Genomic DNA, 21,660 nt, shown 5'->3' with positions numbered 1-21,660 from the left:
TATCAGCAAAGTCATGGAATCCATCATTGCTTCGGATATCAAATCCTTCCTTTTCTCCAATGGCTTGATCTCCGATCAACAATTTGGAATCAGACCAGGTCATTCTACTCTGGACATGTTGCTTCTGCTGTCTCAACAATGGATGGAGGTCCTCAATGCCAAACAGGAAATTAGAGCTGTCTCCCTTGACATATCACGTGCCTTCGAAACGGTCTGGCACCCCGCTCTGCTCACCAAACTCTCCTCCTATGGTATCCAGGGAAATCTCCACGCATGGCTTGCGGACTTCCTCTCTGGTCGTAGTCAACGTGTGGCCCTGAATGGATTGCTCTCATCTCCCCCTCCTGTTCTGGCTGGAGTTTCCCAAGGTAGTGTTCTGGGCCCTGTGCTTTTTCTGGTCTTCATCAATGATCTCTCCGACTCTCTGGAAAATCCTCTCTATCTCTTTGCTGATGACTCCACTCTCTGCCGCTCCATTCCTCATCCCTCAGATCGGCAGTCTGCAGCCTCCTCACTCTCTGCAGACCTGGACAAAATCACAGACTGTTTAAGCAAGTGGAACATGTCTTTCAATCCTGACAAATCTCACACTCTCATTATGTCTCTCCGAAAAGACCGACTGGAAAACCCTCCCATCTACTCTCTCAACAATCCTCTCCAAGAAGTTCTGTCGCTCAAGCTTTTGGGTCTCACTATCTGCAATGACCTTTCTTGGGAAAACCACATTTCCAAGCTGGCCTCCAAAGCCAGTCGCCATCTGGGCATCCTCCGTCGTGCGAAGTCCTTCTTTGGCACACCTGAGCTCCTCACCACATACAAGGCTTTCATCCGCAGCTCAAATGGAATACTGCTCCTCCCTCTGGGCCAGTGATCCTGCCTCACACCTAGCTCGGCTTCACGCTGTTGAAACCAAAGCGTTCAGAATCATTGGAATCTCCCGCGATGAAGCTAACTCCGAGTGCCTTTCACTCACTCACCGCAGGCAGGTTGGTGGTCTTTCTGTCTTCTACAGACTCCTCTCCGGCCTTGCTCCCCCAGCTCTCTCTGGGCTCTGTCCCCCAAATATTCCTACAGGTCGCACAAGATCTGCCTGCAACCCTCTTATGGTTAAACTGCCAAAGTCTAGGCTCTCTGCTCACCTTCACTCTTTCATTCCCCTTTTCTCCCGCCTCTGGAACAAACTCCCCCACTCCCTTCAATCCCACTCCTCCCTCCAGGTCTTTAAAACAGCTGTTCACTACCATCTCCTATCTTCCTCCATCCAAACCCTTGATCTTTTGTACCCCCCTAATTCACCTCTGATACACTTTTTTTGAAATTCCAACTTCTTTCCTGGAAGTCCTTGCAGTGTCCATGTGTTTTATACCTCTCCCACCTCCCCCCAAGCCCTCCCCCTCCCACATTTCTCCCGATGTCCCTGCTCTCAAATGTTGTGTTTGTGTCCTTCCCCTCTCTCCCCATCTTGTCTACCGCTCCCCTTATTTTTTGTGTTTTATGTGTCGATTTGACTTTTTGTGTGATTAATGTTGTCTCTTTCACGAGCCTCGATCTTGTATACAAAAAAAAACAAAAACCTATCGCGTTACAGCCATAACTAGGACCTGTGTTTTCTATAACCGGTTTAAAGAGCGTACTTGTTGTGTCTTCACCCATCAACTTCCTCTAATCGAATTCGCAATTCCCATTTTTGGCCCGATCTCCCAATGGTGAAGAATCACTTTAAAGAAAAAAAAATTCTCATATCCGAATCCATATTCAGATCTTCATCGAATCAAATCGTCCTTGTGAGACATCCAATTGGTCCACCAAGTTTCGTCCAAATCCGTCCACAACCTTTTGAGATATCCTGCTGTGTATTGTTTTTGGCCCTACCTCCCAATGGTGAAGAATCACTTAAAAATTAAATAATTCCCATATCCGAATAAATATTCAGATGTTAACCAAAATCGAATGGAATCGTCCTTGTCAGACACCCAACCTCTCCACCCAGTTTCGTCCAAATCCGTCCATAACTTTTTGAGACATCCTGCTATGTATCGTTTTTGGTCCCATCTCCCAATGGTGAAGAATCACTTAGAAAATTAAATAAATCTCATATCCGAATCCATATTCAGATCTTCACCAAAATCGAATCGTCTTTGACAGACACCCAACCTTTCCACCAAATTTCGTCCAAATCCGTCCACAACTTTTTGAGATATCCTGCTATGTATCATTTTTGGCCCTATATCCCAATGGTGAAGAATCACTTAGAAAATTCTAGTATCCGAATCCGGATCTTCACCAAAATCTAATCATTTCGTCCTTGTCACATAATCTCTGCCAAATCTCATCCAAATCCGTCCACAACTTTTTGAGATATTTTGTTCACAAACGGACAGACAGACAAACGGACAGACAGGGGTGAAAACATAACCTGCATCCACCTTTGGTGGTGGAGGTAATGATCTCAAATGTAGCAAAATGTAAATTGAAAATTAAAACTCTATCTTTGCTCTTTGCTTATTCGGGTTCCTTCGATGACTCCAACGCAGTATTTGGTCTTTCATTTGATTTGTAAGTTTAAAAAATGAGGTTGAAAAAATGAAAAAGACTCCCCAGGTTTAGCTTTAATCATCAAGTCAAAGTAAAATCATTTTACTCGGTGGTTATTAGTCTAAACATTTACTCGGTGGTTATTAGTCCAAACATTTACTCGGTGGTTATTAGTCTAAACATTTACTCGGTGGTTCTTAGTCTAAACATTTACTCGGTGGTTCTTAGTCCAAACATTTACTCGGTGGTTCTTAGTCTAAACATTTACTCGGTGGTTATTAGTCTAAACATTTACTCGGTGGTTATTAGTCTAAACATTTACTCGGTGGTTATTAGTCTAAACATTTACTCGGTGGTTCTTAGTCCAAACATTTACTCGGTGGTTATTAGTCTAAACATTTACTCGGTGGTTCTTAGTCCAAACATTTACTCGGTGGTTCTTAGTCCAAACATTTACTCGGTGGTTATTAGTCTAAACATTTACTCGGTGGTTCTTAGTCTAAACATTTACTCGGTGGTTATTAGTCCAAACATTTACTCGGTGGTTATTAGTCTAAACATTTACTCGGTGGTTATTAGTCTAAACATTTACTCGGTGGTTATTAGTCTAAACATTTACTCGGTGGTTATTAGTCTAAACATTTACTCGGTGGTTCTTAGTCCAAACATTTACTCGGTGGTTATTAGTCTAAACATTTACTCGGTGGTTATTAGTCTAAACATTTACTCGGTGGTTATTATTCTAAACATTTACTCGGTGGTTCTTAGTCCAAACATTTACTCGGTGGTTATTAGTCTTAACATTTACTCGGTGGTTCTTAGTCCAAACATTTACTCGGTGGTTATTAGTCTAAACATTTACTCGGTGGTTATTAGTCTAAACATTTACTCGGTGGTTCTTAGTCCAAACATTTACTCGGTGGTTATTAGTCTAAACATTTACTCGGTGGTTATTAGTCTAAACATTTACTCGGTGGTTATTATTCTAAACATTTACTCGGTGGTTATTATTCTAAACATTTACTCGGTGGTTCTTAGTCCAAACATTTACTCGGTGGTTATTAGTCTAAACATTTACTCAGTGGTTCTTAGTCTAAACATTTACTCGGTGGTTATTAGTCTAAACATTTACTCGGTGGTTATTAGTCTAAACATTTACTCGGTGGTTATTATTCTAAACATTTACTCGGTGGTTATTATTCTAAACATTTACTCGGTGGTTATTAGTCTAAACATTTACTCGGTGGTTCTTAGTCCAAACATTTACTCGGTGGTTATTAGTCTAAACATTTACTCAGTGGTTATTCGTCTAAACATTTACTCGGTGGTTATTAGTCTAAACATTTACTTGGTGGTTATTCGTCTAAACATTTACTCCGTGGTTATTAGTCTAAACATTTACTCGGTGGTTATTCGTCTAAACATTTACTCGGTGGTTATTAGTCTAAACATTTACTCGGTGGTTATTAGTCTAAACATTTACTCGGTGGTTCTTAGTCCAAACATTTACTCGGTGGTTCTTAGTCCAAACATTTACTCGGTGGTTATTAGTCTAAACATTTACTCGGTGGTTCTTAGTCTAAACATTTACTCGGTGGTTATTAGTCCAAACATTTACTCGGTGGTTATTAGTCTAAACATTTACTCGGTGGTTATTAGTCTAAACATTTACTCGGTGGTTATTAGTCTAAACATTTACTCGGTGGTTATTAGTCTAAACATTTACTCGGTGGTTCTTAGTCCAAACATTTACTCGGTGGTTATTAGTCTAAACATTTACTCGGTGGTTATTAGTCTAAACATTTACTCGGTGGTTATTATTCTAAACATTTACTCGGTGGTTCTTAGTCCAAACATTTACTCGGTGGTTATTAGTCTAAACATTTACTCGGTGGTTCTTAGTCCAAACATTTACTCGGTGGTTATTAGTCTAAACATTTACTCGGTGGTTATTAGTCTAAACATTTACTCGGTGGTTCTTAGTCCAAACATTTACTCGGTGGTTATTAGTCTAAACATTTACTCGGTGGTTATTAGTCTAAACATTTACTCGGTGGTTATTATTCTAAACATTTACTCGGTGGTTATTATTCTAAACATTTACTCGGTGGTTATTAGTCTAAACATTTACTCGGTGGTTCTTAGTCCAAACATTTACTCGGTGGTTATTAGTCTAAACATTTACTCAGTGGTTCTTAGTCTAAACATTTACTCGGTGGTTATTAGTCTAAACATTTACTCGGTGGTTATTAGTCTAAACATTTACTCGGTGGTTATTATTCTAAACATTTACTCGGTGGTTATTATTCTAAACATTTACTCGGTGGTTATTAGTCTAAACATTTACTCGGTGGTTCTTAGTCCAAACATTTACTCGGTGGTTATTAGTCTAAACATTTACTCAGTGGTTATTAGTCGAAACATTTACTCGGTGGTTATTAGTCTAAACATTTACTCGGTGGTTATTCGTCTAAACATTTACTCGGTGGTTCTTAGTCCAAACATTTACTCGGTGGTTATTAGTCTAAACATTTACTCGGTGGTTATTAGTCTAAACATTTACTCGGTGGTTCTTAGTCTAAACATTTACTCGGTGGTTATTAGTCTAAACATTTACTCGGTGGTTATTAGTCTAAACATTTACTCAGTGGTTATTCGTCTAAACATTTACTCGGTGGTTATTAGTCTAAACATTTACTTGGTGGTTATTCGTCTAAACATTTACTCCGTGGTATTTTTCCTCGCATCTAGTTTTGCGGAAACCTCGATTCGTGTCTGTCTGTTTTAGTAACGCCAAGTCTGTCTGTTTTTCACTCTTGGGCAGTGAATCACGGGTCAAAGGTGGTTAGTTACTGCTCATCTTCATTCCTTGACCCTCCTCGCGTGTCATGCTCTGGACCAGCCTGTTGTGCCTGGTGCTTTGGTCAGCCAGCCTGCGGCTGCCGGCTGACCTCTCCGGGCTCTGTGCCCCTTCGCTCCTGCCTGGCATGGCACTGAGGTACTCCGCCGCTAGGCTTCTTCAACTCAACAACCACTCCACTCCGCCATGCATCTCTGTCATCAAAAACCACGGACTCCTACGACGACCCAGATACATCCATAGAGGCTCCGGTCGCAAGTTTGTTTACTCCCAGACAGGTCACTCCATCCCCTCACTCTGGTCAGCTGAGCGCACTCTCACCTGTCGATTACGTCATCACAACAACATACACGAATGCGCCCCCTGTCTGCAAGCCCTGGCAACATCACCCGAGTCCATCCACACCATACAAAGCAATATGAAGCTTACTCTGTTCAATACCCGGTCCCTCAACAATAAAAGCCACATCCTGAACGACTTCATTCTGGACAATAAACTGGCCTTTCTCTGTCTGACTGAAACCTGGCAACAACCTCTGGACTACCTCTCACTCAACCTCACTACACCCAATGGTTACTCATACATCAATAAACCACGCTCGGAGGGCCGAGGTGGTGGAATTGCTGTAATACACCGACAGGACATCAAGACCAGCCTCATCTCCATCTCATCTGCTCCATCATTTGAACACCTGGCTTTTAAACTTTCTGGTCACACACAGTCAGTCATGGCAGTTGTCTACCGCCCTCCCAAACCACACCCATCATTCCTGTCGGACTTCTCTTACTTTCTGACCCAGCTCTGTTCCTTCTCCCCCTCAACCCTCCTCCTCAGTGATTTCAATATCCACATGGACTCCACTGACTCCACAATAACCGCTGACTTCATTGATATTCTTAATTGCTTTAACCTTACTCAACATGTCAACTTTCCCACCCATAACCGTGGTCACATTCTGGACCTTGTCTGTTCTATTGGACTAAATCTACACCATCTCTCTGGCTCTGACCTCACCCTCTCCGATCACTTAGCCATCACTATGACCATCAACATTCCCACCCCAGCACCAAGGCAAAAACGCATAATCAACTTCCGTAAGCTAAACTCTCTTTCACCTACCTCATTCTCATCTTCCCTCTCCGAAAAAATGTCCACCTCTCCCTTCGTTGATTTGTACAGCCCCTCTGACATCACTGACTACTACAACCACACTCTCTCCTCCTGCCTCGACCAGCTTGCGCCTATAAAAACCAAAACAGTTTCCTTCACCCATTCTGCTCCCTGGTTTGCCCCTGAACTTCGCCTGATGAAAACCCGTGCCCGCCAACTTGAAAGACTCCGTAATAAAACAGGTCTCACAATCCACTCCCAAGCCAACAAAGACCACCTGCAGCACTAAAAAGATGCCCTCTCCCGCTCCACCTACTATTCTCAAATAATCCACTCTGGCTCCGGAAACCCAAAAGCACTCTTCTCCACAATAAACAAACTCCTCAGTCGCCTGGATACCACCACCCAGTCATTCACAGTCGACAACTGTATTTCTTTCCTTTCATTCTTCCAAAGCAAGATAGACAACATCTACAGCAGCTTAACCACCACCGCACCTGCTCCCCCTCAAACCATCTGCCCCCCCCCCCCTTATCCTGCCAACCCCTATCTCAGTTTTCCCCAGTCTCCCCTACTGACCTCTCTGGAACTCCTCACAGGAATGGAAACTGCCACCTGCATTCTGGACCCCATCCCCTCCAGCTTTGTTAGGGCTTGCCTTCCTGCTCTCTCTCCACTTATCACTGCAACGATGAACTCCTCCCTGTCTACAGGCATCGTCCCACCATCCCTCAAAATCGCTGCTGTCACCCCCATTCTGAAAAAACCTGGACTCAACCCTGACACCCCAAATAACTTCAGACCCATCTCCAACCTACCCTTTCTGTCAAAAGTTTTGGAACGCGCTGTAGCCACTCAACTCAAACATCACCTCTCTGCCAATAACCTGTATGAAACATTCCAATCCGGATTCCGCCTCAACCACAGTACGGAAACTGCACTCCTCAAAATCACCAACGACCTTCTCCTCTCCTCCGACGCCGGTAACCTCAACATTCTCATCCTTCTCGACCTCAGCACCGCCTTTGACACCATCCATCACATCATCCTCCTTACCCGACTTGAAACCACCTTTAACATCACTGGCACTGCCCTTTCTTGGATCAAATCATACCTCTCCGATAGGCACCAGTTCATCTCCATCAATAACTGCAAATCCCCCACCGCTCCCCTCCCCCAAGGTGTCCCCCAAGGTTCAGTTCTCGGTCCCATCCTCTTCATCCTGTACCTGTTCCCCCTTGGTCACGTATTCCGTCGTCATGGTCTCCAATTCCACTGCTTTGCCGATGACATCCAGCTTTTAATTTCCGCCAAGTCAATTTCCACCGTCACCCACTCTATCCTGATAAACTGCATCACTGAAATAAAATCCTGGCTTCAAATCAACTTCCTCAAACTAAACTGTGATAAATCCGAAATAATCATTATTGGACCAAAAATGCTCACCAAATCCACCCACAACTTCACCCTCAACATCGACGGTATCCCAGTATCCACCTCCCCTCACATCCGGAATCTTGGCATCATCTTTGAACAAACCCTCTCCTTCGACAAACACACTAAACAGATCACCAAGACAGCCTTCTTTCATATCTGAAAAACATCGCCCGTCTCCGTCCATCCCTCTCCTCCACAGCTGCAGAGACCCTCATCCACGCCTTCATCACTTCCCGCCTGGACTACTGCAACAGCCTCCTCTATGGTTCACCCTCAAAAATCACCAATAAACTCCAATACATTCAGAACTCCGCTGCCCGTCTACTCACCCACTCCCGGGCCCGGGACCACATCACCCCCGTCCTTCACAAGCTCCACTGGCTCCCCATCTCCCAGAGAATCCAGTACAAAATCCTCCTCCTGACCTACAAAGCCCTCCATAACCTGGCCCCATCCTACCTGACTGACCTCCTCCCCAGACACACTCCCACCCACATCCTCCGCTCTGCTGCTGCCAACCTCCCCCCCCCCCTCCTCCCCCCCCCCCATCCGGACCAAACTCAGATCCTGGGGGGACAGGGCCTTCTCCATCGCTGCTCCCACACTCTGGAACTCACTACCTCAAACCATCAGAGACTCCGCCTCACTCACCACATTCAAAACATCACTCAAGACCCACCTGTTCAACATCGCATTCAACTCCTGACCGTCTCTTCTCCTTCTCCTTCCTTTCTGTTTGGTTATTTAATTATGTATTTTTGTCTTTTTTGTCTTTGTTTTACGTACTATGTCAAAGCGTCTTTGGGTTTCTTGAAAAGCGCTATAAAAAATAAATGTATTATTATTATTATTATTATTAAAGGTCCTCGGACACATTAAGGCAGAGCTGCACAATGGAGATGTGACAACGTTGTCATTAGAGAAAAGATAAGTCTTTATCAAACAACTAAATGGAATCTTTTAGCTCTGTCGGGTGCAATGGTCGGACAAGGAGGAAACATGTGGAAAATTTCATGTTCCTATAGGTAATAAATAATATACTTGTCTCTCTTTTTTCAGAGAGAGAGAGACAGCCAAAAAAGGGAAGGGTGGAGATGAGGACAAAGGGTACAGATAGGCAATGATAAGCATTCCGATGGGAGGGTTCTCCGTTCAAGGCTGTGGAATGGCACAAAGTTCAGGACACTGTAATTTTCCTCATTTAAATATCACATCCCTTCTACAGTTGGTGCAGAGCGGTCTTGTTTCAAAACCTCAACGTTATATTCCACTGGAAACTTTCCACTCGCCGACCGTTTCCTCCTCAAACCCGCCCGGCTGAAAATGTGCAGCATCAAGCACATCGCCCGTGGAGTTCTGCCTTAGACTTGCAAAGCAAGCAAAGCAAAGCAAAGCAAAGCAAGCAAAGCAAGCAAAGCAAAGCAAAGCAAAGCAAGCAAAGCAAAGCAAAGCAAAGCAAGCAAAGCAAAGCAAAGCAAAGCAAGCAAAGTAGAGGTGAGCAAAGAGAACCCAAACTGAAATCTCAAAAACTGGGATCTGATCATTGCCGATTATTATTGTTATCTGTTTACATGCAACACAATGAAAAAGTGCACCCTCAATAAGTGAAAGCAACTCTGTGAATGCCCCAGCCCTTTCTTAGGAGGTCGCCATGTCTTGCCTTTGGGGTTCCTGATTGGCATTTAAGCTTATGTGACTTATACACCCCTCGTACCTAGCGGAAACCACCAACAATTGCTATGAGCATGAATCGGGGCATGAACCTGCAGTTTAGCAGTATTGTGCAGTACTTTGACTCAGAATTTGGAAAATTGTACGGAATCTCATCCCGATCACACATGCACATAGAGGAGGAAGCGGAAGGTATTGTTTTTTTAAACTATGTCTGGCAGTCAAACAAAATTGAAAAACATTCCAAGCAGGAAAACCTACTGTTTCTCTTTTTCGGGACACATAAAGGACACAAACAACAAGCATGAAGAACTAATTTAAAGTGTTCTTCATGCTTGTTAGAGTTCTTCGTGCTTGAAGGATAAGATAGAGGCAGACTTGAACAAACATTGGGTGTGGGGAAGAAGGCAGGGAGATTATGGTTGGGGTGGATAAAGAAGGAAACTCTCAGGAGGGAAAACTGGAAATTTGGGAAGACGAGGGATTGGGGTGGGGTTAACGAGGGTAGAAAAGATAATGGTTTTGGATGGGGGACGATCTGAGATGGTGGTGAACAGCTGTCTTCAAGACCTGAAGGGAAGAATGAGATTGAGGAGGATGTGGAAGTTGGTTCCACAGGTGGAAATAAAAACAGGAACGAATGAGTGAAGGTGAGCAGTGGTTCGGGATTTTGGTCGTTTCACCAGAAGTGGGTTGATGGTGGAACGGGAAGAAACATCAACATCAAGATGGTGGAAATGAAATCTACAATTGGTAGATTGGTATTTGGTAGATTGGTATTCGGTCGTTTCACCAGAAGTGGGTTGATGGTGGAACGGGAAGAAACATCAAGAAAACATCAAACCCTGCAGAAACCTGGGAGAGGGGGCGGAAGGGAGGAAATCGAAACACGGAAAGAGCCGAGTGTGCAAGACCAGGAGAGAGAGAGACCTAGGCCGGCCATCAACCTGTCCTGCAATAGCAAGGTGATAAGCCCATAGACTCAGCTTCATTGTGGTACATTCCAATAATATTGAATTCCTTGGTTCCACAGTGTCAACTTGAGCTAAATGTGATGCAGGGGAGCCAGCCCAAAGGTGAGAGCAGTACTACATTAAGTTTCGGATTAGGGCCTTGTAGGTGGATAGGAGTTCAGCGGACGATCCCCAGTCAGCTGCTGGCTTTGGAGGCCAACATTGAAATGTGGTTTGCCCAACAAAGATCATGGCTGGTCATGACACACAAGACTTTTAATGACTGAACTTCCTCAAGAGGATTGTTACGAAAGTAGATACGAGGGTTTTGCCGGACAGTCCTATCGGAGAGGGTTGGATAAAGTGTGAGCTTTTTCTGGATTGCAAGTCATGTTCCAAGTGTTTGACCAGCTTGTGATTTTGTCAAAGTCTGAAGAGACTAGTTTTTCTCTCAAATGAAGGGCGCGCTTGACGGTGCAGCATGGTTTTAGTGGGATCTTAAAACCGAACTTCATTTGGAACCAAACTCAGGCCCAGACAGCTCAGATGTGAGCATGTGGTACCAACATTAGTCCAGCTTGAACCAGCACAGCCGTTCAATGTCACTGATTTTGTTTGATTAGTTTAGAAACTTTTCAATTAGTCTAAAGTCTTATACATAATAGTTTATTGCAGTCCGATAGAGCACTACCCAAAACAGGGGTTCTGCACACCTACAAAGTAAAGTCTGCACACCTACAAAATAAAGTCCACACATACAAAGGAAAGTGTGCACACCTACAAAGGAAAGCCTGCACACCTACAAAGTAAAGTCTGCACACCTACAAAATAAAGTCTGCACACCTACAAAGGAAAGTGTGCACACATACAAAGGAAAGCCTGCACACATACAAAGGAAAGTCTGCACACATACAAAGGAAAGCCGACACACATACAAAGGAAAGTGTGCACACCTACCAAGGAAAGCCTACACATATACAAAGGAAAGTGTGCACACCTACCAAGGAAAGCCTACACACCTACAAAGGAAAGTGTGCACACCTACAAAGGAAAGCCGACACACATACAAAGGAAGTGTGCACACCTACAAAGGAAAGCCTGCACACATACAAAGGAAAGTGTGCACACCTACAAAGGAAAGCCTGCACACATACAAAGGAAAGTGTGCACACCTACAAAGGAAAGCCTACACACCTACAAAGTAAAGTCTGCACACCTACAAAGGAAAGCCGACACACATACAAAGGAAAGTGTGCACACCTACAAAGGAAAGCCTACACACCTACAAAGTAAAGTCTGCACACCTACAAAGGAAAGTCTGCACACCTACAAAGGAAAGCCTGCACACCTACAAAGGAAAGCCTACACACCTACAAAGGAAAGTCTGCACACCTACAAAAGAAAGTCTGCATACCTACAAAGGAAAGCCTGCACACATACAAAGGAAAGTGTGCACACCGACAAAGGAAAGCCTACACACCTACAAAGGAAAGTCTGCACACCTACAAAAGTCTGCATACCTACAAAGGAAAGCCTGCACACTTACAAAGGAAAGCCTACACACCTACAAAGGAAAGTCTGCACACCTACAAAAGAAAGTCTGCATACCTACAAAGGAAAGTCTGCACACATACAAAGGAAAGTGGGCACACCTACAAAGGAAAGCCTACACACCTACAAAGGAAAGTCTGCACACCTACAAAGGAAAGTCTGCATACCTACAAAGGAAAGCCTGCATACCTACAAAGGAAAGCCTGCACACATACAAAGGAAAGTGTGCACACCTACAAAGGAAAGCCTACACACCTACAAAGTAAAGTCTGCACACCTACAAAGGAAAGCCTGCACACATACAAAGGAAAGCCTACACACCTACAAAGGAAAGTCTGCACACCTACAAAGGAAAGTCTGCACACCTACAAAGGAAAGCCTACACACATACAAAGGAAAGTGTGCACACCTACAAAGGAAAGCCTACACACCTACAAAGTAAAGTCTGCACACCTACAAAGGAATGTCTGCACACCTACAAAGGAAAGCCTGCACACCTACAAAGGAAAGTCTGCACACCTACAAAGGAAAGCCTGCACACCTACAAAGGAAAGCCTGCACACTACAAAGTAAAGCCTGCACACCTACAAAGGAAAGCCTGCACACTACAAAGTAAAGCTGCACACCTACAAAGTAAAGCCTGCACACCTACAAAGTAAAGCCTGCACACCTACAAAGGAAAGCCTGCACACCTACAAAGTAAAGCCTGCACACTACAAAGTAAAGCTGCACACCTACAAAGTAAAGCCTGCACACCTACAAAGGAAAGCCTGCACACCTACAAAGTAAAGTCTGCACACCTACAAAGTTTCCTATCAACACCAGTCTTGGACTCTTATTCCTCTGTTGAGAATGGAATTTTTTTGTCTAATCTTTTGAAGCAATCAAACATTATTGGCTACAACTACTAAGTGCATGATGCACTTTAGCCTGAAGACCAAAGTATACGATCATACCGAGCTCGTCAAACTAACATACAATGCACTTTGGCCCTAAAACTTGATCATACAAGACACGCTTGTTGATTCTGCTTTAAGGCGTCATCAGCAAGATATAGGTACAACACCTTTATTTATTTATTTTTACAAGATGGAGGCTCATGGAAGAGTGAAGCAACAGAAAGTAAAAGGGCAGTACACTGACAGTGGCGCCAATAGGATGTGTTTAACTTGATGTAGACACAATAAACGAATCGCAATACCATTGGTGATGAGACGTGCGGAGTATTTATTGCAGCAAAGACTGTACAGAACAACTCGGCATCAAAACCACTGGAACCCCACACAGCCGGAACTCCTACCTACAGTGGGTCATCAATATCTAATGGAGTGACCTCTTTCTTTATGTCTACCTTTACATAAAATTTCTTCTTGTATCAATTAACCATGTTACAAAGGGATGAACAAAGATACCCAGGCTGAATAAATGCAAACAGCTTCCACACCACAGAAGGTTTTAGGCAAATACAGGGAGAAAAGAATACAACATTAATGTAAAGAATAACCATGTGTGTGCGAAGAAGGCAATCTAAACAGGCATGGGCATCAACATACCATGTACATACAGGGCCTAACGATTGGACATGCAAAAGCAGTTCACATGAGTGGATGACATTGGAATAAGAGAACAAGAATATTGTTGCGGATTCCGGGTTCGTCGACATACTAAGGGGGGTTTAGGCCCTGCTCCCCCTCGAACTCCGAGTCCACGGAGGCCGCCAACCACAACTACTAAACTTGTGGTCGACGGGTTGCTAGGCAACTCCAGCCGCCGAGCCCACAGCCGCGCGTGGAAGGGTTAATGGTCACAACCCGAATACCTTCGGACACACAGCCGTGACAACGGGGGCTTAACCCCGCACAAGTCACACTGATTCCTGACGCCTGAGCGGTTGTGCGTTGTGTGACCTGTGCCGTTACCCTATCGGACCCGATCGAGCGGTTTTAATTCGGGCGACGCTAGGTCAATTGATGGGAAAGGACAATGACGGCCAGGTTGGAAGTAAAGAACAAAATGTACAGCCTTTTATTTGTGAGGCACAGAAAAAGAGACAAAGATACAGCTTACCAAATATTACTTACTAATAAACCCCGACTGGCGCCTTCACTCTCTGACACACACTCACAGGGACAAAAGACACTGGTTAAAGGCCATACTGATGTACGTCCTTAGGGTTCCTCGCTGGTAACCACGTGGTCTGGTGTTGCAGTTCAGTCCTCACGTGCAGCCTGGACGAGGTAGATCCTGCGCAGGTCGGACGAGTGGAAATGCGCAGGTCGACTGCTCTTGCGAGATCTCGGAGACGGTGGGAGGGATTTTCGAAGCTCCACACGGTCTCCACGTTTTTCGAAGTTAAGTCTGTTCACAATTGTATTTTGTCGAAACTGTATTTATCTTTCGGTGTGTGAAGTTATTGTGTGCAACTTTGGTTGTTTCTCGGTGTTTATCTTTCATAAATTGATCGTCTGTTTGCCGTGTCGCGAGCAAGGCCTTTGCCTCGTCGCGAACGATTTGAAATCGAAGTTAAGTGATTGTTCCCATTTGTATTTTCGTTAAAACTGTATTTATTTATGGTGTTGTACGTATATTGTGTCCCGACGAAGATTTTTCGGTGCAAATCTTTCATACCTGCATTGAAAATCGTGTTAATTCGTGTCGTGTCTTGAGGCCTTGTACAGTGTACACTGCACAACCTTGAGGCTTTGTTTTTCTCTCAGCGGTCCGTCGTTTGTGATCCAATAACTTTCGTTCTCTGTATTCCCAGTCTTTTCACCCATAGCCTACTTCCTTGTGTAAATCTCAACTAAAAAACAAAACAAAAAAAAACATTTCCTTCTCTGTTCTCATTCGTTTATTCATTCTTATTCGTTCGTTCGTTCTTCGACCACGTGTTTCTCCCCCATTTCCCCAGATAGTTTTCACTGTTATTAACCTTCAATGTGTTACATATTTATGTGAATGTATGTGAATTACTATTCAGGTCTTTGCTTATCAATGTGGACTCGATTAAAGGTTGTTGTGATTAAAGGGTCAGGAGCCTTTCTGGGAAAAAGGAGACCGGAAACGGAAGAAGAAAAGACACGAGGTCCTGGAGAAGCGACGATTCTTCTTCTTCCTCGCCGAGCTCGGACGCAAGCGGTATCGATTGAGCAACGTAACAGAATCGGCATGTAAAAGCCCGTCTGGCGAGAGGAGTTACCGGGACGTGTAACTACCCTTTGACACGTCAAGTCGCCGTGGGTTCGTGCACGGAACCAAGCAGCTGGCACAGTTCGCCTCACCGTCTACAAGGCCGCGTACGGGTCGCACCTTGGGCCGCGCGCGCTGGGCAAGCCGCGTGTTGCTTTGCCTGCTTTGCTGTACCCGCTTTGCTTGGCCAGGAGGTGCGTGCTGCAGCCGTTGTTCCCGGTACGGGACGTGCCCGGTGAAAGCACGTCAGGAAGGGTCCGTTCAACCGCCCACGTGCGGAGATCGAACTACCGGAGTACAGAGACATTGAGAGAGACATTGACCATGGAGGGAGTCGGGAGTGGGGCTCACGTGAGGAATGTATAAGATGGCCATCTTAGAGTTATTATAGATGAGTTTACATCTTTGTACTATTGATTGCTGATTGTGGATGGTTGTTGATTGCTCGGGGAATATATCATTGATTATTCCGGATCCTTGGTGTGGGGTTTCTTATTGATTGGAATTCAGATTTATGCGTTACGAAAGAGCATAAATAATAGATCTTTCTGGCGGAGTTCCTCTCACGGTCCGGGGGTCACCGAGACCAGGTAGTCACCGGGAGGACCACGTAACAAATGTTTACACTTTCCCCTCAAGTTATGTATTCCGTCATATTTTATAACACCTTTTTCTTCTTCTTCTTTAAAAGGCTGCTTTCGACTTGCTCACCAAATCAATTCATCCCAAAAAAAATATCCATCTCCTGTAGTGCCTTTTTTCTACATTCCCTAAACTCTCCTGCACTCCATCCTCCATCCAGCGTCCTTAAACGTATTTTTAACTCGAATGTCACAAGAAACTCATTTTGCAATAAATGTTCGTTTCCCATAAATCGTACACTTTCTAAAATCCAATCTCACCCCTCCCCTCCAAATCTTCCCCATAACCCCTCCCCTCCAAATCTTCCCCATCACCCCTCCCCTCCAAATCTTCCCCATCACCCATCCCTTTCAAATCTCCCCCCTTGCCCCCTCCCTCCTAAACTACCCCCTCACCCCTCCCCGCCAAGACGCCCCCTCGCCCCTCCCCTCCTAGACTCCTCCCTCACCCCTCCCCTCCAAATCTCCCCCATATCCCATCCCTTTCAAATCCCTCCCCTTGTCCCTTCCCTCCCAAACTCCCCCCTCACCCCTCCCCTTCAAATCTCCCCACCCTCATTGCTTCTCAATTTCCCCCCTCTCACTCCCCCTCCTCAAAGCGTCCTCCCCGCTTCTTCCCCCTTCCAACTCTCACCTCCATCTCCCCAAACCTTCTGCCTCGCTCTTCCCCCTCCTCAAATAACACCTCATTGTGCATCACCCAATCACCATCAAACCTTTTGTCCGCCCCATCCTTCCCTTTCTCCGAGCTATTCTGAAATCTCTGACACACCTTCAACAGCTCTCCCTACCTCTTCCACCTCTTCCACATCTTACCCTACCCCTCCTCCCCCCTGTTCTGTATCTGATGCTCCCCCTTCCTCTTCATTAACGGTATGGACCTCAAACATCCGGGGCCTTCGTTCAAACTTAACTGATCTCTCCATACAGGTTGCTTCTGTCAAACCAGACGTGATCTGCTTAACAGAAACTTTCCTCCTTTATGATGTCTCTGATTCCTTAGTATCTCTCCCGGGCTACTCCCTCCTCCGGTATGATAGACCTGAGCCTCGTCCTGGAGGCGGGGTTGCTATCTTTATCAAAAACTCTCTTCCTCACTCGCCCTGCACTGCACTCTCTCCACCTCACCCCCAGGAATACCTCTGGCTATGGCTTCCCCTTCGCTCCCACCTCTTGTTCATATGTGTGTTGTACCGTCCACAAAACAGTGATGACTCCATCTACATCTCGCTGTCTGATAATATGGACCAACTTCTATCTACTCATCCCAACTCTCTCTTCCTCATATGTGGTGATTTCAACTGTCATCATGCCAGTTGGCTGGGTGTGGGTACCTCTCTCACCAGCCATGGCTCCTCAGCAAAGGGCTTCTGCGACTCACTGGGACTGACACAATCTGTCAATTTCCCGACCCGGATCTCAGTCAACGGAACATCTTCTCTTCTGGACTTGGTTATGACTAACTTCCCTGAAAATGTCTGCTGCTCTTCTTCTGCTCCAATCGGATCATCTGATCATGTCCTTGTTAAAGTGGACATCTCTCTGACCATCCTCAGGGAGCCTGCTCAGCGTCGACGAGTCTGGCATTTCACTCAGGCCAACTGGCACGGTCTTCAGGCAGCCATCAATCATCTGGACTGGTCTCCCATCTCTACCACCTCTGACATCAACTCATCCTGGGAATTCTTCCAAAGTAAATTGCTCTCTCTCATGCACAGATTTATCCCATCTCGTCTTCAGTTGTCATACCCTTCCTCCCGTCCATGGTACACGGAATCTTGTGGTGAAGCTGTTGCCCAGAAACAACTTGCCTTCGTCTCCTGGAAAGCAAATCCAACGGAAGGAAATCTCATTTCCTTTCACAAAGCCCGAAACAAGTGTGTGTCCACCCTCAGGAGAGCCAGGAAACAATATCTCTCCGTTCTCAAGACCGAACTCTCTTATCTGTCTCCCTCTTCCAAATCCTGGTGGCATCTGGTCAAATCCGTTTCTGGTGTTTGTTCCCCCTCCACCCCCTCCCTTACCTCAAACGGCTACACAGCTGACTCCGCACGTGAAAAAGCTGAATGCCTCAACTCTGTGTTTGCCTCTAAATCTTGTGTCCCAAACCCATCCCTCTCTGTACCCACCATACCCAGTCGTACCCTGCTGCTCCTGGACTCCGTGTCCTTTCCTCCTGACAAGGTGGAAAAGTTTCTGGCAACCCTCGACTCTGATTCTGCAACTGGACCTGACGGCATCAGCCCACGGGTCCTAAAATCCTGCTCTGCCGCTCTATCTCACCCTCTCTTTGTTCTCTTCACCCTCTCTTTTGCTCAAGGTCAACTGCCATCTGCTTGGAAATCAGCCAACATCACCGCTTTGCACAAAAAAGGTGCAAAAACAGATCCTAGCAACTACAGACCAATCAGCCTTCTCCCAATTATCAGCAAAGTCATGGAATCCATCATTGCTTCGGATATGAAATCTTTCCTCTTCTCCAATGGCTTGATCTCCGATCATCAATTTGGTTTCAGACCAGGTCACTCTACTCTGGACATGCTGCTTCTGCTGTCTCAACACTGGATGGAGGTCCTCAATGCCAAACAGGAAATTAGAGCTGTCTCCCTCGACATATCACGTGCCTTCGACACGGTCTGGCACCCCGCTCTGCTCACCAAACTCTCCTCCTTTGGTATCCATGGAAATCTCCACACATGGCTGGCGGAATTCCTCTCTAGTCGTCGTCAACGTGTGGCCCTGAATGGGTTTCTCTCATCTCCTCTTCCTGTTCAGGCTGGAGTTCCCCAAGGCAGTGTTCTGGGCCCCGTGCTTTTTCTAGTCTTCATCAATGATCTCTCTGACTCTCTTGAAAATCCTCTCTATCTCTTTGCTGATGACTCCACTCTCTGCCGCTCCATTCCTCTTCCCTCAGATCGGCAGTCTGCAGCCTCCTCACTCTCTGAAGACTTGGACAAAATCACAGACTGGTCAAACAAGTGGAACATGTCTTTCAATCCTGACAAATCTCACACTCTTACTATGTCTCTCCGAAAAGATCGACTGGACAACCCTCCCATCTACTTTCTCAACAATCCTCTTCAAAAAGTTCTGTCGCACAAGCTTTTGGGTCTCACTATCTGCCATGATCTTTCTTGGGAAAACCACATTTCCAAGCTGGCCTCCAAAGCCAGTCGCCGACTGGGCATCCTCCGTCGTGCGAAGTCCTTCCTCGGCACACCTGAGCTCCTCACCACATACAAGGCTTTCATCCGCAGCTCAATGGAATACTGTTCTCCCCTATGGGCCGGTGCTCCTGCCTCACACCTAGCTCGGCTTCACGCTGTTGAAACCAAAGCTTTCAGAATTATTGGAATCTCCCGCGATGAAGCTATCTCTGAGGGCCTTTCACCCACTCACCGCAGGCAGGTAGGTGATCTTTCTGTCTTCTACCGACTCCTCTCCGGCCTTGCACCCCCAGCTCTCTCTGTGCTCTGTCCCCCAAATATTCCTACAGGTCGCACAAGATCTGCCAGCAACCCTCTGATGGTTAAACTGCCGAAATCTCGGCTCTGTGCTCACCTTCACTCTTTCATTCCTCTTTTCTTCCGCCTCTGGAACAAACTCCCTCACTCCCTTCAATCCCACTCCTCCCTCCAGGTCTTTAAAACAGCTGTTCACCACCATCTCTTATCTTCCCCCATCCAAAACCTTGATCTTTTCTACCCCCGCTAATTCACCCCAGATCCACCTTGTTTGAAATTCCAACTTCTTTCCTGGAAGTCCTGGCAGTGTCCATATGTTTTATACCTCTCCCACCCCCCCCCCCCCCCTTCCCATGCCCCCCTCCCAAAGCCCTCGCCCTCTCTCAGATCTCTCGATGTCTCCATGTCTCTCGGTCCCTGCTCTCAAATGTTGTGTTTGTGTCCTTCCCCCTCTCTCCCCATCTTGTCTACCGCTCCCGATGTTATATGTTTTATGTGTCTGTTTGTCTTTCTGTGTGATTAATGTTCGCTCTTTCACGAGCCTCGATGTTGTATACAAACAAAAAAAAAAAAAAAAAAAAAAAAAATTGCCAACGCTTGCAGGTCAGCCAGACGGCGCAAACGATCGGCGCAGGCACTTGGTGTTTATCGTTGAACAAAGGCCAAAACACGTGTCGTGGAAGAACCGAACTGCGCAAGCGAGGTCTCGTCGTGGACGTGGCGAAAGGAGGCAAGAGCGGAGGGAACAGAGAAGGAGGTCGTCCTGTGCGCAGCGAAAATGCAAAGCCAAGAGAATCCAGGTGTGTCCTCCGTGACGTCCCAAAAGCAAGAGAGAATACAGAGTAGGAGGTTGTGGCGTGGCAAAATCCCAGGTAAAAGAAAATGATATTGCGATCTGCGGACTGCGTGGGCTAATATCAGAACTGCCCATGCCCCCTCCAAATGTTTCACAGCCTCCCATTGGCTGAGGTTTGCCGCATTATGGCGACAGGTTCCCGGCTCGCCATTGGTTACATGCTGGCCTTCGATCTCCCCTCCCCCAATTAAGGTTTCATTCCTCCTTCCCTCTTTCGTTCAGGGGAGGTTTCACTGTCCATTAGTCACGTGGGGTCTGTGGTGTTGGCCACGCCTTCTTGCATATCTTAATGGCCACGCCTTTAACCAACGAGGGTTTGACATTCTTTCTAACTTCAACGCATATTGGTTTTGATTACTACACAATGGGAAGGGTTATTCTTTACATTCAATAAGACATAACTAACTAATGCACGCTACATGTTGTCGTGCAATTTAACTATAGGGAGTTTGCCTTTATGGCACAACTGCAACAATATAATCATCTCATTCAGTGCATTACGACTTGCAAAGTCTGATGGAATGTTCACAGATCCGGCTAGGTGTCTGATAGAGGCGTGGTAGCGACTGGCCGTAGAAAGGAAGGTAATGACACATGGACTGGCAGAAAACTCCCTCCTGCATTGCTTCTCAGCGGCCTGTACACACGGTTTGCTGTCTGTGAGAACACAAGGACGGTGTTTGGACTGCACAATGTACGGGTTGAAGTGTTTAATAGAAGCCGCAATGGACAGGGCTTCGATTTTACAGTGTAACCATGTGATTTGGTGACCACACAGTTTGGCACGGAAAAACACAGAAAGTCTCTGAGTTTATTGCCACTGGTCACATACAGGGTGGATGCGATGCCATACTTCTTAACAGCACCATCTGTAGCAATCCAGAGTCGATCTTCTGGTCGGGGGAGGGTAATTATTTCAGTGGATGCAAGAGCAGACTGTGCTATTTGGATGTTTGTGCGGAGGTCATCTGTCCACTTGATCCTTTCACTGGACTCATGTCCGGCAGTGACAGCACCCAAGGGGTTTGTGTAGAAGGTGCATTGTGGAAGGACTCTTGCAAGCATCTTGTAGGCCCTGATGAAAGATCTCATGCCCTAAACCTTATCTGGTGGAGAGCAGGTAGAGAGAGAGAGAGAGAGTGGCCACACAGCGTGGGCTGGCTTGTAAAGTGCCCTGAGACCAAATCCATCACAGAATAGTTGTCCGGTGTGACCACTCAGCAGCACTTCATTGAAGATGGTGCTAATGGAATGTGGTAAAATGCTTTGGTCAAGTCTGTTGCAATGATGTGTTTCCACTGGGCAATGTTGCGTAAGGATGAGTAAAGGTTGAGGCTTACTGTGGCGCCCAACATCGGCAAATGCTGTGACAAGTCGGAATCCCACATTTGGC

General features: G+C 45.8%; 1 long non-coding RNA gene across 1 annotated transcript in view; it reads left to right on the top strand.

Annotated features, from left to right (window-relative positions):
- Positions 1–14,084: 14,084 nt before the first annotated feature.
- The window catches only part of LOC137431486 (uncharacterized), a 31,031-nt gene continuing 23,455 nt past the window's right edge, over positions 14,085–21,660 (top strand). Inside the window, exon 1 of the long non-coding RNA XR_010985278.2 lies at positions 14,085–14,468. This is a non-coding gene — a long non-coding RNA (uncharacterized LOC137431486). The remainder of the gene's footprint in view (positions 14,469–21,660) is intronic.

Source organism: Myxine glutinosa, chromosome 7 (assembly GCF_964187855.1).
Source record: "Myxine glutinosa chromosome 7, kmMyxGlut1.1, whole genome shotgun sequence".
Classification (NCBI taxonomy): Eukaryota; Metazoa; Chordata; class Myxini; order Myxiniformes; family Myxinidae; genus Myxine; species Myxine glutinosa.
The sequence above is the reverse complement of the archived record's forward strand: the minus strand, read 5'-3'. Positions and strand labels throughout refer to the sequence as shown.